The sequence below is a fragment of the Calypte anna genome, chromosome 5A (genome assembly GCF_003957555.1).
Source record: "Calypte anna isolate BGI_N300 chromosome 5A, bCalAnn1_v1.p, whole genome shotgun sequence".
In the NCBI taxonomy this organism is placed as follows: Eukaryota; Metazoa; Chordata; class Aves; order Apodiformes; family Trochilidae; genus Calypte; species Calypte anna.
In genome coordinates this window covers 31,876,849-31,900,540 of record NC_044251.1, presented here as the reverse complement: position 1 = coordinate 31,900,540, position 23,692 = coordinate 31,876,849, and positions in this window count along the sequence as shown.

Below are 23,692 nucleotides of genomic sequence, written 5' to 3'. Positions count from 1 at the left end.
ACATATTACATCCAGATAGCCTATTTACTGGTACTTGAAGACAATCATGTCACTTAAGAAAAAGTTTTCTTCTACTAATGCTGACTTCTAGCTTTAACCAAGAATGGGGGAAATAAAAACCAGGAAAAGGAAGAGCAGAGAAAGAGTGGGCAGTTAGAAGACAACATTTAGGAGTAAGATGCAAGAGGTAGGCACTGCTTCATCAAAGCTCTCCAAAAGTTTTGTTATCTGAGATAAACAGGGCCAGTCTGACTCTGCTGACTCTACATGCACAGATTGCCTCCATTGCCTTCCTCTTACTGCAGAAACACTGCTTACTGTTTTGAAAAGTTACTTGGCTACAGCTTTTGCTCTAGCCCTCTAGATAACCTGGGTTATCATGAATGACACTCTAGAGAAGTAAAAAATGGGAAGTGTTAATGATGACATCCTAATCCTTTACTCTGCTCTTCTGTGGGCCTGGGTATTTCTAGGATAAATATCAGCAGCTCTGGTTATTCTGTTCACTTGGCTTTTATTCTTTCTTATTTATTTAAACTCAGGTTGTCATAGGTCCAAGGTTGCTTCTTTCTCTCTTAGGTCACATGTTCTTGGCTTGGTGATGTAGAAACCTTGTTATGTTAGACCTTTGTTTGCATATTTCTATCAAGAGACAATCAGGGTAGTTAAATAGCTTACAAATGTTCTGTGATTTCAGGGATATTCCTCCAGGAGCTTGAGCAACTGGTCAATGAAGGGCTATAACTTTTATGCCTCCTATCCTAAATTTTTTCCTTGTATTCTTGTATTCTGTTTTTTCTTCCTTTTTTTTTTTTTTTTTTTTTTTTTCCTTCAGAACTTAGGAGTAAAGAGTTTGCAGAATTCATAGGTTTTATAATCACTGTCAAATTATCTTCTCTAATTTGCATTGCAAATATACACTCTGACATATGGTGACACATTTCTTTTGTTTTGTGAGTTAACACTGAATATCAGCTGTATTGTCCAAAATTGACATATTATGAAAAAGACTAATAAAATCTTTTTCTCACAGTCCTATGTATGATATATTATAATCAACACTGAAGCCTTCAATTTGTGCACTTTTTACTATTCTGTGTCTCAGAGGTTCTTCTTGGATTGCTGAAATTAGAACAAGCCTCCATTTTCCCCTCTCTTGTTTGTAATCCAAACAAAACCTGCTAATTTGATTTCTGAGAGAAGCCTTTTTGTTAGAGTGGAATCTATCCAACATAACCAGAATCTATGGGAACAGAATCTGCCCAGATAGCAATTTCAAAACAGAAACCCCAGTATCCTATAAATCCTGACTGTCTTCTCTTCCCTCCTTCCATGTGAGCAAACCAAACTGCAAATTGCTTTTGCTTAGTTTATTTGCTGCCCAAACAACTCTGATCCAACTCTCCGTAGTCTCCACAATAGTCCCTGAAAATTACAGTAACTGCTCTAGCAGATCCTAGTGATGTCTACTGAGACCTGCTTTTTTTTTTTTTTTTTTTTTTTTTTTTTTTTTTTTTTTTTTTTGAGTTGTTTTTGGGTTTGTTTTTTTTTCTTAGTTTTTTGAGTCTTTGCATAAGAAACTGGAAAATAAAACCTCATGTACTTGTTTTCTGTATACAGAGATCATCCAAGGTGTTAATTATTGTACTCATTTCTTCACCTGAAAATACCAGAGTGGTGATAGCAGACTGAGGAGTGCTGGTCTAGGTAGCTCTCAGCAGTCTGCCATCTTTGGGAATCAGTTTCGTGGAATCCCTCTGACCTTGAGAGATTTGCTTCAGAACTTGTTACAGGAACTGAGGGCATCAAGTCATAGAAGACACTTACTGAAATAGCTGAATCCAGAAAAAAGTTTTCATGGATATCCGTCTAGAAACTGAGGTATTGTTATTTCACTTGTTCCAAGAAAATGGCACATAACAATCTTGAATTTTTAGACTTAAATAATTAACATGTTTAAGGGCTGAGCTTCTGGGAGGAGCAGACTGACCCTGAGACTAAGCTTGTTAAGGACTTCTTCCTTTACACTGAACATAGAAACAGAGAGCTCAACCTTCTGGTCAGCAGTGTGCAAGCATCTTGGCAAAGTCTGAAAATCCAGAAGCACTTCTGCCCAGATTAGGGGTACTCATACTCCCAAGTGCCTGTTTGCCTACTAATGTAAAACCTTTTGACTGGAAAAAAGTTCAATCAAACTTTTATTTAATTATTGCAAGAATGTGGAGGTGGTGAATCTGCATTAGTGACAAGAAACACAAAGCCACTCATCAATAAAAAGCTCCTAATGGTCCCTGCAAATAACCGTACCTAAAATCTGAGACTAACTGCAGAGTTAGAAATTCTCATAGAAATCATATGTGAGATTGCTAATGAGAGAGAGAAATAACTGTTAAGAATTTGGGCTATCCTTATAAATAATGCAAAGAGGAAGAAAAAGAAATAACTACAGGGCAGTGCCATCTCCCTGGCAAAGCAGCAATACTTTGTGAATGAGAGGATCAGTAAATTGAACCGGATCAGTGGAGAGGTTTATCCTATATCCCATGAAGGGATCTCATCAGCAGTGGATATACACAGCCACAAAGTTTACAGATCTGTTAGCAAGGTTTACAAGTTTCCACTTTGTACTGTGTTCTGCCTAGAATTGTACATTAGAAGAAGGTTCCTTAGACACCTCTAGGTGTCTAAGATGGAGCCTTTAGGAACTGTTTTACATTCCTTATTTTAGGCTATCCCATCCTTATGTGTTTCTGGGAAGATGGGCTGAGCCAGACGACAAGCTTGCTGGGGTTGAGTAGAGCATCCTCTCTCCCTTTTTCTCCTCACCTCCTTGCCATGTCCCAGCTGTGTAGTTGGATTTCTCCCCTTACACCAGCTTTAATTCAGCTACCTCTGTCTCTTCAGTGAGCTGACTCTGTACACTGCTGGCAGATGACTTGGAAGAAAAACATGAAATGATTTGTGCTATCATCTCGCCCACTTCAAGAACATATTTCTGCCCTCACAAAAGGCAATAGGTGAATGTAGACTTCAATGGGGAGACAGATGTTTCATCTGGCACCTTCTGTACCAGGGCACATAAACAAGAAAGTTTTTCTGCATAAAACAAATTTCACTACATACAGAAATAGCAGTTATCAACAGTTAGCTAAAGATTGCAAAAATATTTTTTTTATCAAGGTAATTTTTTTTTTCCATTGGAACAGTAGCCAAAATGTGTAGAGCTGAAAGATACAGCAATACTTTACAGGCATTATGGTAAACCAATTTCTTTGCCTAGCACTGAACTCATAACCTCCCTCTCTTAAGTAATGACAAAACACTATCTCAGTGCTATCTATCACCCAATTACTATAGCACAGAGAATTTTGTCTGCTCTTTTAGAAAATACACTGCATGAAATCTTGGCTGCCCTGAAGGCTAAAGGAAAACTTTCATCACTAGGGGAGTTTTCTACTGATTGTAACAATCTTAATCAAAACAAGAGTGCAATTTCCACCATTCTCAGTGTTAGGATAGAGATTTTGCAATCCCTAAGGTCAGATTTTACCCCCTTTTTTTTGATACCATAAAGAAAAAAGCCCTAATGTAGAAATTTGAAATATTCCATAAGATTCTACAAAGTTACTCTACTGATAGATGCATGCACCTAACAATTCAAATACAGGATTGAGAAAAAACTGCATAAAAACCTAATCAAGGCAGAAACAGAAAGCCTTATTCTTTTAGTGGGTTTTTTTTCTCATCCTGCTATTCACAGCGTAAAAGATGAGAAAGTGGAGGAGAAATACATGCAGCATAGGCATAAAGTGAAACATATTCAGGAAATACAATTCTGTCACTAATGGTAACAAAACTGAGGTCTTATCTGAGGATGTTACAAAAAAAAAACACAAAAAACCAAAACAAAACAAAAAACCACAAAAAACCCAACAAAAAACCCCAAACAAAACCCTATATATTTTAAGAAATCTAAGGAAAAACGCTTTCCAAAGAGCTGGGAGGGTGTCTCTATCATTTTTTATAGCACTGAACTGTAAGTACTTGAAGTGTAGAAAAATGTAGACATGTTCATTGAAAGGCAGTGTGAGAATCATGGAAGGACTTTTTTTATTTTAAAGAGAGGTAAATGCTTAAAAATACATCCATCATGATGTGTGAAAACAGGAAAGACAAACGTGCAAACATTTGTAGTGGGTAGGAGTGATGTCCAAAAATTTAACTGGAAGAAAGATTAATTTAGCCTGCATATATGGACATTTTCTTTAACACTGAGGATTAGACAATATGACAGTTTGCCATCAGAGTAGAGGCAGAATAATTGGATGTCTTTAAGGAAAGGTTAAGTGCATTTGTGGGAATGTATTTATATAAAAAACATCATTGCTTGAATCAGGTGTTTGGATTAAATTAAGATGTCAATTTCAAAGCTATCCTATATGGTCTTGCAGTATCTTTTAGTCCTTAAAATGTTTCTTAAAAAGTCTGAATAGGAGGATTTTTAAAAGGTGCTTTACAGTCTGATAGACACTGATAGTAGCCAGGAAGTTTGTATCATAGTATGTCCAATCTGCTTGACCCACTTGGGAATGAAGATAATGTTCAGTTTGTAATTCTCACCACCTATGATTTTCACATGCACCTATTTTCCTGCAGTGTGAAAGGTTTACTGCAGTGAATATGCACTTAGATTCTTAATAGTCAGCCAGTAAATAGAACATTTTTGTTGCCATGTTAGTGATATTACATTTAAAAATATAAAGTACTTTCCTGAGGCAAGAAAAGCAATTTTACTTTCTGTGTAAAACATAACTAGATCTGAGATCTCAGACAGGGGCTGCCTGTGTGTGCAAGGCAAGGAAAAGCAAGGGAAAGCAAGAGGGGTTAGGGGCTAGGGGGAGAAACAGTCTCTCTCTATTAAGGCACTATGTTCAAATGGTTTTCTGAACTGATGGACTAAATTAATCTACCTTCTGTCTGAAAAGGATATTTAGCAAGAAAAATGGACAGATTGCTGTGAGACAGACATATATCAAAATGAACAGCTTAGTTTTAACCTAACGGAATTTGAAGTGATAGTGAGACATCCAAGACTGTGTGCCTGAGAGAAAGAAAACTCAGCACTCAACCACTGCCCAAGTTCTCTGGAAAATTGTCAATGTATGGATAATCCAGAAAGAGAAAGCACTGCCATATGTTTCTGACTGTGTGTGGAATCCACTTACATATGATCTTTTTAATATATCTCTCTATATTTGGTGTCTAAATATGGATAGTGAGCAGGAAAACAGATACAGGGAAATATCTATCAGAAAAAATAAATGCAGGAAGGAACTTTTCTTAAAAATATGGTTTATCAGTACAAAATAGAGCTATTCTGACAATTTACAAAACTTTACACTCTGAAAGCTCTAAAGTCTTCCGATATTAAAAATTTGAACATGAACACTGATTCTTAGAGGTTCCTACTCATTTTAGAGCTTTGTACTGGCCATGATGAAGGTTTTAGGTTCTTGCAATATCCCATGAAGAAGTTGGTTATTGGCAAAAAATAAATGAAAAACAATCTATATGCCTTTCTGGACTCATTACTGCTGTCAGATGTCTAGCTGCTATTCAATCTTTGATTTTGTGTTAAATCTCAGCTGGACTTTTTTGCTAACTAGGGAAGCAAGCTGTTATTTTCACTGTTGCTGCTTTTTCTGCTTTTGTGTAATTTTAAAGGAAAGATGCTGTGGTTACTTGTGTTGCATAAAACTCCCAACAGTTCCATTGTTATTCTTTATACGTATCCAAATATGGGTATTTATTGTCTTCTGTTTTCCATTTTGTGCAAAAAGTTTCTGGTGTTTTTACTTTGTTTTTCTTTTGACCAAGAAAACAGAACTTTCCTTTACTCCCCCTGTATTGTTTATTGTTTGATTGTTCTTTTCTGTTTATTTTTTTCTGATATATATGTGTATTTGCTTGAATTCCTGCTTCTTTATATATCTCAGCTAACACCAGAAATCAGGTTAGCTTAACTCTGTCACAGTCCCAATTCACATTTTCTTTTTTGGTTTCTCTCTCTGGGATTATAAACATATGCTGTACAGTTCTTGCCTTTTTCATACTGTTTCTAATTAGTTCCTCTGCTGCTATTTTTTTAATGTGGTATCTTATCATTATGTTTTTCATTGCTCTTTTTAATGATAATGTTAAACTGTAAAATGGAACCTAAACTAAGTTCTACTTGCATTACTATGTTTTTCCTTGTATAGGCCTGTTTAGCCTTCATTTTATTACAGTATCTTATAAAAGCATCCATTGAAAATGATAAATTTGATGAAATTCCTACTGTTCTCTATCAATGAATTTTTACCTCCTGGGTGAGGGGCACACAAAGAAACTGCTTCAAGAGTATTGTTCCAATTGTAAATGTGAGGATGATATTTTATAGCAGAGGTGCCATAAAAATAATTATTTTAGAAATAAAAAGAACCCAGACCAGAAGAAATACCTGATGGGAATAATAAAGCAGAGCATGCTAGAAGCAGACCTGTTTGCCATAGCCAGAAGTTCTTTTCCTCAGTTGAGAACTGAGGACAAGAAAAATAGAGACTGGCAAAATATCAACCCTTTATACTCGTGTAATATTGAGAAACTAATTTTCACAAAGATATACAACCTCTTTCCCCATGTTTAGTTTATGTCTCAGTTCTACATTTCCCAGGAAATCTTTCTTCTTTCTAGTCTTATCTTGAAATGAAATGCCACTGAATGATACATATTCAATAATGGTACCACAATAATATATTTAAAATTGTTTATGCAGATAAATACTTGAAGTAAGGAAGCCTAAATTCCCGCAAAACAAAAGGCATAACTTTTTGCCCTGTGTCAGTCCTGAGTTATTCTATAATTTTGGAAAGATACTTTTCAGTGAAAGATTTCCAATGAAACTATTTCAGTAAGCCCATCCATTAATACCAATTATTGTGGGATATGGTTTTATAAAGCAGGTATGATACAGGAATGGTTTTATAAAGCATGGTTTGAGACTAAAATTAGAAATTAATTAAGCAGGAATGTCATTGTTGTTGTGCCTGAAATACCTCCATTCCTTAGTGGTTAAGATTAAGTAAGTGGCTGAGGTAAACTGAATTAGCCATGATTTTGTTTTCCCTAAAACAGATCTAACTGATAAGATTTTTGCAAATCAAGTAATGACAAATAATTTGAAATAATGAGTTTCTTTACTCATTGCAGAGTATGATGAGATCCTGCTTTTGCACTAGTTTGTTTTTGGCTCTGCTGCACAGAGAGAAAAGCTGAAGCATGGGGGTGGAAAGTACCAAGTTCAAATGCACACTTGTGGCTAAGTCAGGCATGCATGTTCAGTCACCTCTTTTTTCTTAGTATATTGCCACCTTTTGAGTGAACCATGGACTTGGAAAGAGAAAGAAATTAGGAAAAGAAAAACGAGCTAGTCAGCTCAGCTTGTGTTAACAACTTGAACTGAATTTAGAGTTCCCTTGCATTCTGGATTTCCAGTCCTGGTGGCTACTGGCAAATGAAATACTATTTTTTCCTTTCAGAAGTGGGCACATTTTCAGTTTCCCAAACTAAATTGGACTATGGATCTTCTGCTATGCTCTATGCTTTTACATTCTTGAAATAGTAATGTTTTAATGTTTTTCTTTTAACATCATTTTCACTGCTACCATGAATTGTCCCAGCCATAAATTGTTCACACTGGCAGGCCATCTAAAAAGTCATTAAATCTTTCATTAACATATTGTTTGTTAATATTGAACACATGAATAAATATGATACTTCTCTTCCAAGTGAAATAATCCTTATGCATTTTTTCTCTGCTCTTTTTTACAATACACTAACATTGAATAAATTAGTTTTCTTGTTTAGTAATGTTCACCGTCAATATCATACAGATTTTGATCTCCCTTTTTGTTATACCGTATGAAAATAATTTTTATATGGTGATACACAGTGGATACAAGGGGGCTTTGGGAACTGGAAACAGTACAAAGAATGTATTGTATATTACAACATTACTAGTTTGCATTTTGGTTACTATAGCTAAAAGCCTGGAATGACAAGGATGAGTATAGCTATCCCTTTAAGTGCAGCCCTGGATGAAAGATACAAATATGCTCTCAATTATGTTTGCATACATGCGGGGAACTACTTATTTTTTTCTCATATGACCACTGTGATTTATTATTATTTCACCTGCCTGCCTTGGTTTTATGTGTCCGTGTCATATTTGTATGGCTGTGTCTTATTTAAAATTTATTAATTACTTAGGTCAAGGACTGCCTTTCTCTAAAATATGGTCTCTGTGATGGTGCCCTTCTCATTCTGAGATGATTTAACATTTGTGTTACATTAAAAACCTCACAACTGTTATCGGGACTGTGTTTTTTCACAGCACATTTGCCCAATTGAATAGTCACCTTTTAATTAGCTTTTTAGCATTTTGCTCACTCAGGTGGCACTGATGCCTTGTCTCCTACACTTTTCAAAATGTGTTCTAGAGACAGTTACTGGACTTTCTCTGAGACTTCTTATGCTGTTTGCATTACAATCCAACAGCTACACAAATAGAAATGATCATATTTTCAGAACATCTCTGCAGCATAAAGCAGCATTTGTAAATCTGTTTTATATCTGGAGGACTGAGGAACAAAACAAATTAAAATAGTTCCTGCTCATTTTGAGTCACCAATGGAAAATATGTTTTTCAGTGCATTTAGCTCATTAGGTATTCAAAGCACAGCTCTCAAAGACATGAAAGGCAATGGTGAAAGCTCAACACCTTTTCAGTTCAGGCTCGAGAGACCCAGATAATGAGTCAAATGTAATTAATTGCTACACATGAATAGTTTGGCTCTACGTACTTGCCTAGAATCATATACAACATCATGGAGAGAGGCAGGGTAGAAGATAATTCTGCAGCAGCTTTAATGTAGAGAGCAGACTTTCTGATTTTCAGACTTTGCTTCCCCCTGTACACACTTTCTGACCTTAGGGCCAGCAGACTGTACACCTTTCACAGCACAGACATGGCTCATTTTCGTGACAGGCAGTTCCACAAAACTGAGCCCTGATTCTTGCTGCAATAATGGTGCATGACCTTTAAGCAAACTTCCCACTATAATAAAGTCATACAAGCTGGTTGAGGGAAGATTGCAGAGAGAAGTGAATTTCTATTCCTTTGCACCCTTCATGTTGTCTTAAAAACTTATTAATAATAATAATAATCACTATTATTATTGTTGTTATTATTGTTATTATTATTTTTTGTTTGTTTTAAAATGAGAAATGGGAGCGCAATATTTCATAAAGTGGCATCATCCTTGTGTCTTCATGATTCACTTGTGTGGTTCAACATCTAAAGCCACTGCACAGAACTCTGCAGCTTGAACTAGTAAAGTAACTTCTAGCCACGACATGTCCTTAATGGGACAAGACCCTGTGCTGAAGAGTTTTACAACTCTTTGCTGATGGCATAGGAATGTTGAGGCTTATGAATTTTAAAGTTCCATTCCAGGCATAACTGCTACTGTTTCTATATAAGATCAAAATTTTTTGTCCCATGTTTCTACTATTTCCTGGTTAGAGTATTTGGTTTCTGCTACCTTTTCTCAGATTGCTTATACCTGTCTCCCTTGGCAATCAGCCCTACTTTCTCTCTTACTGTTACTAGTCCTTATAGAGTTTGTCCTGGTCCTTCTTTTCCACCATCTCTTTGGAGAGCTGAGTGTCTTCTTTACTGTGTCTCTTCTCACTCCCCATGACTGCCTCCTGTGCCTCCCTATTTTTACCTATGTAGTTCCACGTCTACAAATCTGTACCCTGTATATTTTCACTATAGGCTCCCTCCCAGCATGCAAGGCAGAAACAGAACCTATTGGGTTCTTACATAGCAAACATTTAAGGATTCTCTGTTAGGCATGTGAAAATGACGATTTTACAAAGGCTTATATCTTATTTGGAAAAACACAAATATGCCTAAGGAAAACAGGAATTGTCCCCTGAAGGAAATATCAGCACATCCTGATAAAACTCAAATCCCTGCTCTTTAGTGTGGGGGTAGGGTGAAGTGGGGAAAATTTGTTCAATTTTTTAAAAATTACAGTAATTTTGGCCCAGCTCCATGTTCTTCCTATGGTGAATCTTGGAAATGATTTATGAATGTTAGCTAGCAATAATTTCATATACATGAAGAAAATGCCTTAATGATGCAGATGTTTGGCAAATACAATTCCATCTGGAATATCTGTAAACTTAATTAAGTTCTCATCTGTCTGAAAGCAAGGCCTAAAGATAAAAGTGTCCTGCAATGTAGAGGATAAGTGATGCTGAAACAGTATTGACAGAACCCATGGAGTGGGGGTGAGCTTCTAGGACCATAGGAGTAAAAGATCATGTGTCTGTGAAGGAATGTTACAGAATACACAAAAGAATGGAAAGGAGAAAAGGAGGAAAGAAGGGGAGTGAGAAAAAGCATGAAGAAGAACAAGACTGGAAAAGCAAAAAAAAAAACCCACACTATGGAAGAAGTCTGAAGAAATCAGTGCTCAGTGAACACACTGCTTCACTCCTCAGAGGACTCCCGCCTCCAGTTGTTGTACTACATCACAACATTTCCCAATTATTCCATCAGCAGCACTTGCTCCTGGCAGTTGCTTTCACTCCAAAGCCTTGTCTTCACCTTCTGAGCTCATGGACCTAAATCATCTGCATGCCCTTGAGCAGGCAGGCTGGCCTGGTGCCTCCCCAGGAGGTATTGTGCCCAAGGGTAGGTTAGGAAAGAAACATGGTTCTGTCTTGCTAAAGCCCAAAGCCACATTCATGGTCATGCAGTGATTTCTCTATGCACTATGCTACAATGAACCAGTAGGAGTGGGATGGTCCATTTGCTTGGTTTCCATGACAATAGGCTGCCTGCCTTGGGCTGACAATGCTCTAAAAAAATAATGTAAGAGAGTCTTCCATTGTCACAGAGCTGCAGCACATTGACCTCCATGAGATGGGAGGTGTTGCTTCTCTGAAGTGACAGAGTTCTGCTGCTTGGAATATAGCATTTCTTTGAAAAGAAGGTTGGGTTTTGTTGGGGGTTTTATTTGTTTGGTTTTGTTTTGGTTTTAGTTTGTTTAGGTATTGGATGAATGAAATAAGGATTTTTATTTTTTTGAAATGCCAGAACTGGTCATATAATTTCTACTTGTAGTATAATACTGCAAACAAAATACGTATGAAAACAAACAGTGACTTAAAGGTGTAGGGTCAGAATTGCATTCACATAGCAGCAGAAAGAAAACTTTTTTCTGGAGTGGAAGCTGCTGACATCTCTAAGTGGGTATGCATAGGAAACGTGTAAAGATATGTCTGAGGTCTGATTTAGAACAGGGGGTGAAGACTGTTCTGCATCTGACACAGAGGAGGATAGGTAGCACTTGTTCTCCCAACCGTGAGGAACTACCTCTGCTGTTGCAGAAAAGAAAAATACTTCACCACTACCTTATTATCCCCCAGAGAGGATTCAGTGACCCAGAATCTATCTTCCAGGACTTCTTTTTTACATTTCTTTTTCCTAGTATTGCTATCTAAATTTAGCCTCTAGATGTTTTCCACAATGTGCTAATATAATTGATACAGACATTGCGCCTTTGACTTGTCCACAAACACATCCAGATGTCTTGTGGCTTGCCTGCTCTTTAGTAAAAAAGCCACTGTTTTGAAATTGTTAGTGTTTGGCCTTTATCCCTACCATATGATTTGTCTTACAGTCATAATGCTTTCGCCTGATAACTTTGCCATGTGAAGAATGATTAAACTTCTATTTCAGATCCTGGGATTCAAGGAAATATGTTGTCTGTTCCCATTTTAAGACTTTTAAGACAAGCCCCTATTGTAGCAGCTTCCAAGTACTTAGAAACAGAAATCCTCTCTCACTGTTTCCTTTTTTAAGGCTGTTAGAGAAAACAATTAATTAATTTGTTTCCATCTGCATATACAGGATGAGTGAGGGTGGCTTGTATGTGTGTAAATAAATGACTGAAGGGAAACTACATCGTTTCAATGAATGCTACATTAGGACATGAAAAATTTGAAACTCATGGTTAATTTTTTTTCTAAGCAAAAATGTAATCTCATTTGAGCTAACAAGCTTCCATATCTTAGCAGTTTCTTAGGGCAGACATCATCAGAGGTCACTGCAGAGTAGATGAGCCACCTGATATTCAGGCTTTTTCTCACGGAGGGTTTGCATCTTTGGAAGATTAGAGCTAGAGGCTCTGAGGTGGGTGCAATCTGGAACTTGTGCCCTGTTAATGATGTACCCTAGTTCAGCTCTTCAGTATTTGCTTCTTCCATGCAGCAAGGTTTCAGTCTCCCAGATGTGATGTAATATTGCTGTATTCTAAAGCAGTGAGACCTTAAAGCTTTTTAAATGTTGCATGGAAACCAAGAACAAACTGGACAACAGAGTGTAATTTCCTGTGTGGCTTCTTCAAATACAATTATATCCTGACACATAGAGAACTTAGTAACAGATGTTCTGTCTTGAGATTTACTCTGGTGGGTGGAAGAATTAATGACAAGAAGCATAGAATAGCTAAAAAAGAACAGGTACTCAAGAGCATCAAATAAATATTTACTTACAATTTTGAAAACAAAAGCCAATTATTAACTAAGCATAAAATGGTTTGCCAGAGTAATTCTAGAATCATTCCCTATTACCAGGGAACCACTGAAACTGAATGCATTCCTGAAGCAACTTCGAAGGATATTTTTTCTTTCTGATCTGTGCAGGTGGGGGACCACTGATGATTCCCACTTGGGAGAAGCATGAAAACAAAGTAGACCCCTTAATAGGATGTAGAGGAATAACAACATTGTGAAGGGACTTTAAATTGTCCAGTGCTCCAAGAAGACTTTGCCTAGACCTTCTCCTGTAATGATCTCTGAAAGACTTAAGTTGGTTTTAAACTCAAATAAAAAAACCAACTTGGTTTCATTGGAAACATTAACTTTAAAATAGAGAAACCTGGAAATGACTGGGCAAAGATGAACAGAATATATATACCTTTTGTATATGTAGAAACAAAAGAAGAAACAGCAACGGGGATGTTGAAAAGCATCTAGCAAAAATAATGGAAACCACCACAAATTATTTATTAATACTCATCAAAAACAAAAAGCCTGCCAGTAGGGCCTACTGATGATCAGGATATGGAAGACATGCTCAGAGAACACAGAGCAATTCCAGAGGCAGCAGAGAATTTTGATGAATCAGTGTTCATCGAGGAAAAATTGAAAAATAATTTCTTATGAAGATCTCATTAGAAACTGGAGTGATGTTGAAGGAATGGTGGAACTGAAAAAATTAATAGTCACATGTGACAGGACCGCTGTGAATTCACTCATGAGATCCAAAGGAAGCCAAGGATGAAATAGCTGAACGAGTAATCATGGTTTATGTCCTCATACTTAAATTGCATTTATACCTGAGGACTCAGGCATGACACTGAGATGTTTATTTTTAATAAACATTTCCAGTGCAGTTGTAGGGAGTCAAAAAGCCTATAAAGCTTAGTAGCTATATGGAGCAACTTAGTAGAAACTATAATAAAAAATTAAACTAATGGAAATTTGGTAAATATGATTTAACTGAAAAAAGTCAGCTTGGGGTTTTTGGTGAAGAACTCAGTATTTTTGTTTTTTTGTTTTTTGTTTTTTTAAAGGGAAGCCCTTCTATGCAAATCTTTTGCAGTTCTTTCCAGTATTCAGTAAAAGTATGAATAAGGATGGGGTGTCTGATAAATTCTTAGATTTTCAGAATGCTTTTGATACAGTCTTTCATTTTCACTGCAACTTTTCACCTATGATGTAGGAGGCTCACTGATAGAGACAAAATACAGAGCAAAATGAACCTTTGGCTTAACATGGCTATGCTAATATCCATCTGCTGTAGCCAGGGTCACTCCTGCCCAGTGTGTCTTTGCAAGTACATTGTTGCTCCTGGGAGTGGTTTCAGAAAACCCAGAATATTTCTGAGTTGTAACATACCCCAAGCAATATCTTCAGGCCCTGCTGTATTTATCCCCATCATCTAAGAGAACCAGGTTTCTGTTCTCTTTTTCACTAAATAGGCTCTCAATCTATGCATTGAGCTGCAGGCTACATGAGCTGAAACTCTCTGAACTCTGTTGTGCCACAGCTACTCCACTTCCATGAGCAAACTTTTACCCTAGGGAGCTGAAATCTTCTGCATTCTAGAGGTTACACCTCCCTAAGTTAGTCCCTTTACGTAAAATAAAACAAAAATTAAGCAGCCAAGCAGAGCTTGTTCATCACAACCTTAGCCGTCAATACAGAAAAACAAAGAATTTGAGATATCTACAGGAAAAACTGGAGGAAATTGAGTTTGGTGTATGCCAAGGTATGTTACATTGAAATCTTGGTGAAAATACAGGAAAAGTAAACCAGGCAATTCTGATTTCAGCATAAGAGTACACCAAAAATGTTATTATCATCCTTCTATCCTAATGCAAGATATCCTAAGAAAACTGAAGGGAATATGTTCCAATAAGCATAATTAAAAGGATAAATATGTAAGCTTTATAAAAAGAAATCTATGAATGTTATCAATTCTCACTCTTCTGGGAAGTGATATTTTCGGATAAACATTCATATGCACCTTATAAAAGGTCTGCAGAAACATCAAGCATCCCCCTGACCTTATTTTCCCAGAACACCATAGAGGCCATACACCCTAATGCAGCATCCAAATGCCTTTTGTGCCAAGTGCACAGTACACAGTATGGCAGCAGTGGCTAATATCTGTGATGTTGGGTTTTGCCTTCTCTGATCATAAGGACAATTCGTGTCATATATCTGAGTTTTTAAAGTCATTTAACAGCTATAATTTTATTTTAGAGAAGGCATAGACAGATGTCTGTGATTTTTACATGAATTCCTGTGTTAATCAGATCTACATACAGTTGCTGCGCCATGAGGGGGGGGAAAAAAAAAAAAGATGCACATCTTTGCCTGTTGTTAGGGTAGGTTTTCTTCTAGGAACTCAGAAATAATAATTTCCACCTAAGAGAGCAGTTCCTGAATTTCCAAGGAGCACATAGAGTTCTTGAAGCACAAATTACTCCACATCCCACCTTATTCCAAAAGTAAAACGGCATTTACTAGAAGAGGTATCTTGGTGGTCTTGTGATTTTATACTGGACACATTTCTTTACTAGTTACCAAGGAAAGATTCTAGTACAAATAATATTTCAATTCAAATAGAAAATTGAATTTTAAGTAGAAAATTAACCTGACTTTATTAGAGGAAGAGTTTAGGTGTAGTGGAGCCAAAACCTAGTATTTTCATTCGCTAACTTTAAAAAGAAAAAAAATTACATTTTTAAACGTGGGAGGTGAATAAAGAGAGTTTTGCTTAATTTATACATCCTTGTGTGCTTGGCTAGCTGCTGTGAAACATCATTCGCTTTTAGTAGGAAGCCACAGGTATCGAGCCAATTGGTACAGTATCTCTTTGAGAAATCACTGCAAGTTGGGGGACACTTTCTGCTTCACAGCAGGTCTGTCTATTAATTTCAGTAACTGACACACTGTGGCTGGAGGAAGAAATAGTGAACTTTTTATGTCAGCCAGCTTTCCCAAGGCATACACAGATGAATGTACAGATAAAGAGACAAAGAAAGGGAAAACTGTAATTGCAATGTGCTGCAGGCTGGCTCCTGGCCAGCAGCAAGCCCTTCCTTAGCTCTGCTGAAGCAGAAGGCAAGCAAGGGACAACAATGTCACACCAGATGTCTGTGTTTCCTGCTAGTGAGGAGAGCAAGGCACCAGCTTGGTTACAGCACCATCACTGCCAAAACTCCATTAGGCACAATTCCATCACCTCAGGATCTGTAAGACAGCCCTAGCATTTCAGCCCTGACTGTCTACCATCATTGCCCAAGGATGGATCTTCAAGGGCTCAACAGAGCAAATGGATCTCTGCTGTAAGGACTGTGCAGCCAGACAGAAGAAAGAGGAAAGGCACATCAGTGCTGCTCTGGGCATCCCTCTCTGAAGATGCCGGGTGGGTAAGGGTGTATTTTCTTTATATGACAATGTGCTTTGTTAAGAGGAGGAGAGCTCTCCCCTCATGGCAGCAGCCTCCAGGAGGGCACTGACACTGCTAGCTTGCCTTTCATATTAAGTACCCTCAGTTGTTCTGTTCCTCTCATTTCCACGTGTGACTAAAGGCTGCCTGAGAGATGTCTTACCAAAATGACTGTGACAGTCATTTGTGTGGGCTGGAAATGGGAGCAATCATCAAACCTCACATCCACAAGGGTGGTGGAGGAGGAGAGAGATTCAAAGAATAGCGCTGTCTTTTTTTTTATTTGTTTCCCAGTGATTCTCCTGCATCTAGGGAGAATTTCAAAAGACTTATTTGGAGAAATTGAAAGCTTCTTCCTTGGTGCCTGATCTGACCATGCATTCCTATGTTATGTGCTGACTTGTACTTGACTGCAACAAGATTGCCCCAAGTCATAAACCACCCATATCCTGGGCTTCATAAGAACTGTGACCAGCAGGTTGAGGGAGGTGATTCTGCCCCTCTCCTCTGATCTCATGAGACCCCACCTGGAGTGCTGTGTCTAAATCTGGGCTCCTCAACATTAAGGACCTTGGAGCAAGTCCAGAGGAGGGATACAAAGACGATCAAAGGACTGGAGCACCTCTCCTATTAAGACAGGGTGAGAGAGTTGGGGTCATTCAGCCTGGAGGAGAGAACATCTGAGGACATCTTATAGCAGCCTTCCAGTACCTGAAGGGGCCTACGAAAAAGCTGGGGGGGACACTTCACAAGGGCATGAATTGACAGAACATCAGGGAATGGCTTTAAATTGGAAGAGGATAGATATAGGCTAGAGATAAGAAAGAAATTCTTTACTATGAGGGTGGTGAGATACCGGGACAGGTTGCCCAGGGAAGTTATGGATGCCCCATCCCTGGAAATGTTCAAGTTGGTGGAGCTTGGAGAAACCTGGTTCTGTGGGATGTGTCCCTCCCCATGTCAGGTTGGTTGGCACAAGATGATCTTTAAGGTCCCTTCCAACTGAAACCATTATATGATTCTATGATTCTGCTTCTGTGATTCTATGATTATGTGATTCTATGAAATAAATGCCACTACTGAGGATGTAAAAATCTGAATCTTCTTCTGAAAAGGAACTCCAAAAATGAAGAGTAGAAACATAAACAGCTGATGTGTCTAATGGCTTATTCCTCTCTGGAAAAAAAAAAAATAGGGAAAAGCAAGGGCTTTCTGCAATGCTAAAAGCTTGGATGATGTAGAAATGTAGAAACTCAGTTCTTGGTTCTGTCTTTTAATAAATACACAATACTGTTGAGGATATTGGCTTTCTTTCCTGAGGAAATCCAGCATGCTCTTAACAATTCCTGTACGCTGCCAGGCAGACATCAAAACTACATGGCCAAAAATGTAATATCCTCCTTTCTTGACATGTAGATGGGACAAACAAGCAACTCTTTGAAACCAGTTCTTTTAAAAATGCTGAACCATTCAAGTGAAGCATTTTTGGTGGAAAAAAATAGTTTTATACTAAGCAGAAATATCTGCTCTCAGAAAATTTCCATTTTCATTATAATTGGGTAAAAACTAGAGAAAAATCTGTCTGGCTTTATTAGTTTTCATGTTTGTTTATTTTTATAGAATATATAAATGGTCTGCAATAGCTCTTCCCTCCTTAACTCTCTGTACAATACTTTTAAGAATAATACTTCTTATGAAGTGATAAAACAATTTCAGTCATTTTATAGAAAGGAATGATTTAGATTCAGTATGATAACAAATAACTTGGGGCATACAAGTACAAGATGATATTATTATCTCAAATCTGCAACAAGCAAGAATTTAGAAGTAGGAGAAAATGACAATCCCTTCCTATATACATTAATTCCTATCCTTACCATACGCACATGATCCATGTGGAATTCCTTGGTGTTCTAAAATGCAATGTGCCTGGCCTTCTGCTGGGATAATAGCTTTACAGTTCCTATGATAATTTATTCAGCCATACTCTCTAAATAATAATACAAATTGTAGGTTTAAAAAAAAAATAAAAAAGCAACCCTCAAGGCATTATAAAGTAACATTATAGCTTTCATTAAATCTTACTGAAATGGGCAGACTCATAACCACAAGAAATTAAGGTACATTCAAAAACATATTCTGATCCTGCTACTAGAAATAGTTTCCTCCACCATAAATAGTTTCCTCCAGCAGTGCACCATGTTGTATCATGTGAGGATACACTGAACAAGTTTAGCAAGCTGACTACCACAGTGCGAGGAGTTGCTCCATGCCAAGGCACTATCAGGCCAAAGCTGGTTGCTCTGTCATGAAGACATATAAGTATTCTTGCAGTTCATTGGCTTGAGGACTTCCATGCAGGAGGTCCAGTGATGGGCTGCGCAGCCAGGCCAGAGAAGAGCCTGCTACAAGACCTAGTTTTCAGTCTAAGTCATTCGTTTCAGGCTGCCTAAAATCAGAATACTAAAAATGCCATTTGTTTGGGCTGAGTGTTGACTGAAAGAAGTGTCAAAAAGTTAGCAAAGGCAAATATTTTTGTTAGGTCCTGCTGGGTGTGAAAGCATCCCTTTTCACATGATTACGAAAGTAATCAGAAGACACCGAAGAACAATGGATTCCATCACCATTCTTTTTCTAAAAATTACCCCTCAGTTATTTGACTGAATTATCCAGTTAGGATAAAAAAATAAAGGTAAGTATAAAGGTAGGAACTGTGAACAAGGATCATTGTATTTTCCCTTCTTAAAGTTAGCAAATGTGATCTTTTTTCAGGAATGATTATGTACTGATTTGCCTTGTAAGATAGTTTTGAATAGACAAAAGGAATAGGACTGTATCAGAATGCAGAAGCCACATAGCTTCATAGGACATCTTTATGATGTTCCTCAACTAGAAAACTTTGTAGGGATGTTTGTTAATTAACAACTGAAATATTAATTGCACACATCCTTAGTGGTGGATACTGGGGATGGAAAAGTTGAATTACTTTCTTGTGCTTAAGAATTTATTTGCTTTGCAGAAAAAAAGGTGTGTTGAAATTGGGTCCACACAGAGAGTTAGCAGAATTCCTATTATATCTCTCTTTGTAAAGTCCTGTGTTTAATGCAGGCATAGGATTTTTCATGTATGCAACTTATTTCAGGATTTCCTGTTGCAAGAGTTTCCTCTCTTGTGACCTGGAGCTACTTTGAGATATACAAGGACTAAAGGAGGAAAAGAGTTCTACTGGGAACAACTAATGGCAGGAAGAGAGGGAATAGAAGTACCTGATGGACACGTTTCATTCCTTCTTTAGCCTATGAACTAACATACAGCTAAATGAAGAACATCCATAATTGTTTAGCTGGGTTATGAAAAAAGAGAAACTTGTGCTGTAGTTTATACAAGGCCTGGCTGACCTTGAACATTCACACATAGCTTTCCCAGAGTCAGCTCCTAAAACTTGGATAGATAAAGACCAGGCATCTGTAAGACAGATGTAACAACAATATTTTAGTTGTAGTTCAGCACCATGTTAAAGCTGCACAAATCCACTGCTACAAGTATCTTTTCTCCCCTCTTAGGCTGGATTGGAGACAGAATTTGGGAATCCAGTATCACCTGGGAGTTAACAAAGCTGGGCTGCAGAGGGACAAAGGAGTAGGAAGCAGTGTGGGAGAATACAAGGGGGGCGCTTAATGTTTGCTGGGCTTGATGCTCCCTTGCTTAACTGTATTTTTAACAGCAGGTTTGTCATGCTAGTAAAGAACAGTACTATAACTAGAAGAGGTCTCATATGCACATCACTTCAGATCTCTTATTTGGTCTCAAATTCCTGACATAATTTTGAAATCCTCAGCTTTCACTGTTTGATGCCACTTGTGGGTTAGATTCCTGAATCGCTTCCTGTTGTTCTGGCAGATATCACAGCCTGTGATACTCCTTCTTAGCAGACTCCTCATTATCTTTATTAGCACTGGATCTGTATAACTTCCTGGCAAATTCTACTACTTTATGGTGCACTACTACACTTTTTGCTACTCTGAGCACTTTACATCAATCCTGTTCAGTGCCTTTGGACTGAATGATAATCAGATGGATTAAATCTTCCTTCCCACTTCCTTTTCCCCTTCTCTGTTAGCAATCTTCTTTGCTTTCATATTCTTTCCTCCCTCCAACCCTCTTCAGGTCTTTGATCCTACAACAATTTCTCCATTTTTTCAGTTACCACTTGCACCAAAATTTCATTTTCTGTTTAGTTACTGGCAAGCCACTTGGGTATTTATGTACCGGAGTGGTGGCTCCACTGGTGGTGGCTGTGACTCTGCCAGTCGCTGCCAAGCCAGAGGTGAGAAGCATGCAGACCACACCATGCAAACATAGATTCTTGATCTAGCAGCCACATTCTGGAATGGCATCTTGATGACATCTGCAACCTCTGCCTCACACCTTGCACAGCCAGAGGGACAGAAAGAAACACACCAACATGTGTGAAACTATGTGCAGAAAATATACATTCCTTTTAAATTGAGAGGCTCACTGGAGGCAAATCACAGAGGTAACAGTCATGGTTTATTTAATGCCTCTGATTCACCTTTTTTTGAAATATATTTCTTACTTTAGGCTTAGAAAATGACAGATTAATTTGTATGCTAGTGTAAATGATAATAAATTAGCTGCTTAAATCCCTGCTTCCTAGTCTGCTGAGGAAGTAAGAGTCATGCTCATTAACATTTTAGGAAGCCTCTGGATAGAAACAATAAATCCAGTCACCAAACAGCTCTTAGATTTTGATATTGAACTTTTTAGCTGCCTAAAAATAAACTAGTTTCCTTAAGGCTTCCTAGAGAAAAAAAAGAAAAAAAAAAAAAGTGCTTTGGCCAGGGATACCCTTCAGTTCAGAGCACCATAAAACAGCCATTCTCATAGTTGCATTTCTCTTTATGCCTTTGCAAATGGCCTGAATTGTGGCTATGGTGGTGTTCAGTGTGGCTCCTGACTTAGTTATAGTTTCAAGAGCCTACAGCCTGGCTGTAGACAAACTCTGGAGCAATTATTTAGGGCTTTTTCACTTATGTTGGTTTTGATGGGGTTTTTTGTTGTTGTTGTTGTTTCCTGATTTTGGCTTGGGTAGGGTTTTTGGGTTTTGCTTTTGTGGTAGTTTTTGTTCTGTTTCAGGTTTTTGTGTGTGTGTGTGTGTGTGTGTGTGTGTGTGTGTGTGTTTGGAGGCTTTTTTTTTTTTCCACAAAAAATACTGTTTAATAATAGCAATCCTTGCTCCTGGACTAATCAGGTCCTCCACAATTTCCTGGAGCTGTGTGATTTTCCTCTCTTGATTATTGCCCTGTGAAGAGTGAGAGTCCAAAAATGATCAATGTTGCAAACACTTCTAGTCACTACAATCTCTTTTTCATGGTACCTGCACCAGCTCCTACGTGGCTTCTCTGCAACTGGTTCGACATTCCTCTGAGTCTCTCATGTTCATTGATTGGAGTGAGTTTCTAGAAGTATTCTAAAAATATCCCCAAAGGATTGTGTTTTCCAGCTTTAGCTCTTGAAGCTATTTAGCCTTGCATTTTTGTCACTTGGAATCACATGACTTTTACTTGATTATTTTTTATGATGCTTGGCACCAGATTTGAGCATCTGGTCTTCTTTAGAGAAGTTCTTTGAAGCTGTGTTTCACTAACATTTCTACCTTCATGCCTGTCTACTCCTCTTCCTTCTGTTTCCTCCTGCCAACCATCCTTCCTCTCTTGTCTTTGCTTTTCATTTGATGTTTTACTTATCTATGAGGATTCTCTCTCTTGCATTCCAGCTGGGCTTTTTGTCTTCACACCGATCCCCAGCTGAAACACAGCTCCACACTGTCCTTTAAACAACCTTCCTGCAAATAAATTATTTAGACACACACACATGCACACCCCTTGTAAAATAACTGCTGACTATGGAAGCAGCTAATTCTATTTCTGACTTAATTCTGCTTTTGCAAAACTATAGGGCCTTACTGGCAGAAAAATAAATTGTTCTCTGAAGAAGATAACATTTTTATGTAACACAAGTTTTTTCCATGGAACAAATACATAATTTGTCCTGTGAAATGGGAAAAGCTTTATTTACAAGTGGGACAAGGTGCGACAGATCTCCCTCAGAGTTATAAGTATAAACAGGAAAAATTGTCTTAATACCATGCAAGAAGCAATCTGTGTTAGACAACTCACGGAGTATGCCTGCAGTTAAAACAATCCACTAGAACTTAGTGTGGAAGCTACTGACTGATCTCAATATTTCCTAATGTAACTGGTTGGACCACACTCAATAATTCTGTCAAACACTTTGATACATCTCTGTAATGGAAGTTTAGTTATTCTTTCACCATCACTGACCAGATAAATGGTACTTTTATTTTAGATTATTAATGCAATGCCCAGAAAGGATAGAAGTCTTGTCTTAAGGTAAGAAAAGTGTGTATACATGTTTTCTATCTCTGCCATAAGCAGAGCATAAACTATATCTGAGTTCACAGAGAACTTATAACTGTAATCCATACCAAAAGACCTCACAAAGATATCACTATATGTCTACAAAATATTCTGAAATTGTTTTCTGTGGAGAAAGCAAGAGAATTCAGAAGTTCTGATTGTTGTATCTGCTTCAGAGCTGCAATATCTGCTTTGCCTGAACACTACTATGTCAAAATGTTTGCACCATGCAAAATGCATCTAAATCTCCAGTCTTGCATCTAATTCCTTATGAAATTTCAATGAATTAAATCTCTAGTCCCATTCTGACTTCACTGAGTAAAGGCTGATAAAAATACAGGCAGGATCAGAAGAAAGCATCTAGTCTGTTACCCCATAGCAAGCAAAGTACAGGGAAACCACATGCACTCCTCAGAGATGTTCTTTCAATCTGTCTTTAAAAAGCAGTATCCATGGGGGGTCCATGTTCTTTCAAGGTAAGCTAGTTCTGTGATCAATTATCACTACCCCTTGAGGGTTTTCTCTAATTTCTATCCTAAATCATCTTTGATCTGATTTAGTCTCATTACTTCTTGTCCTGTTTGCTGAAGATACAAGCAACAGATAATTCTCTTTCTCTTTGCAGCAATCTATTCTGTGTATTAATATTTTCCACTCTAAGGTCATGTTTTCTAAGCCTCTCTATTTTTTAGTTACAAAATTTGCCTGAGCATTTTGTTTTTATACACTTAAAACAGGTTTGGATAAAACCTTCTGCTAATTTGGAGGCCAAGTGATAAAATCTTTCATGCAAGGATTAATCCAAGTTGGCTGCATAGTAAAAGCACCTCATGATTCTTCACATAAATCTTTCCTAGAACAGGAATAAAACCTTATAACTATCCTGCTTGTAAACAGATTTCTTCCTGGATGAACAGAAATCAGATTCCATTATTATAAAAAAATAATGCATCTTTGGAAGTCTAACCTCAGTCTCTTCCAGTCTCCTAGTAATTAAAATCTTAATAACCTGATAATTAGAGCTTTCGTTGCTGAACAATTAGCACTTGGGTGTGGCTGAAAGTGGTTCAGGAGAGAACATTGAGCCCTCTAG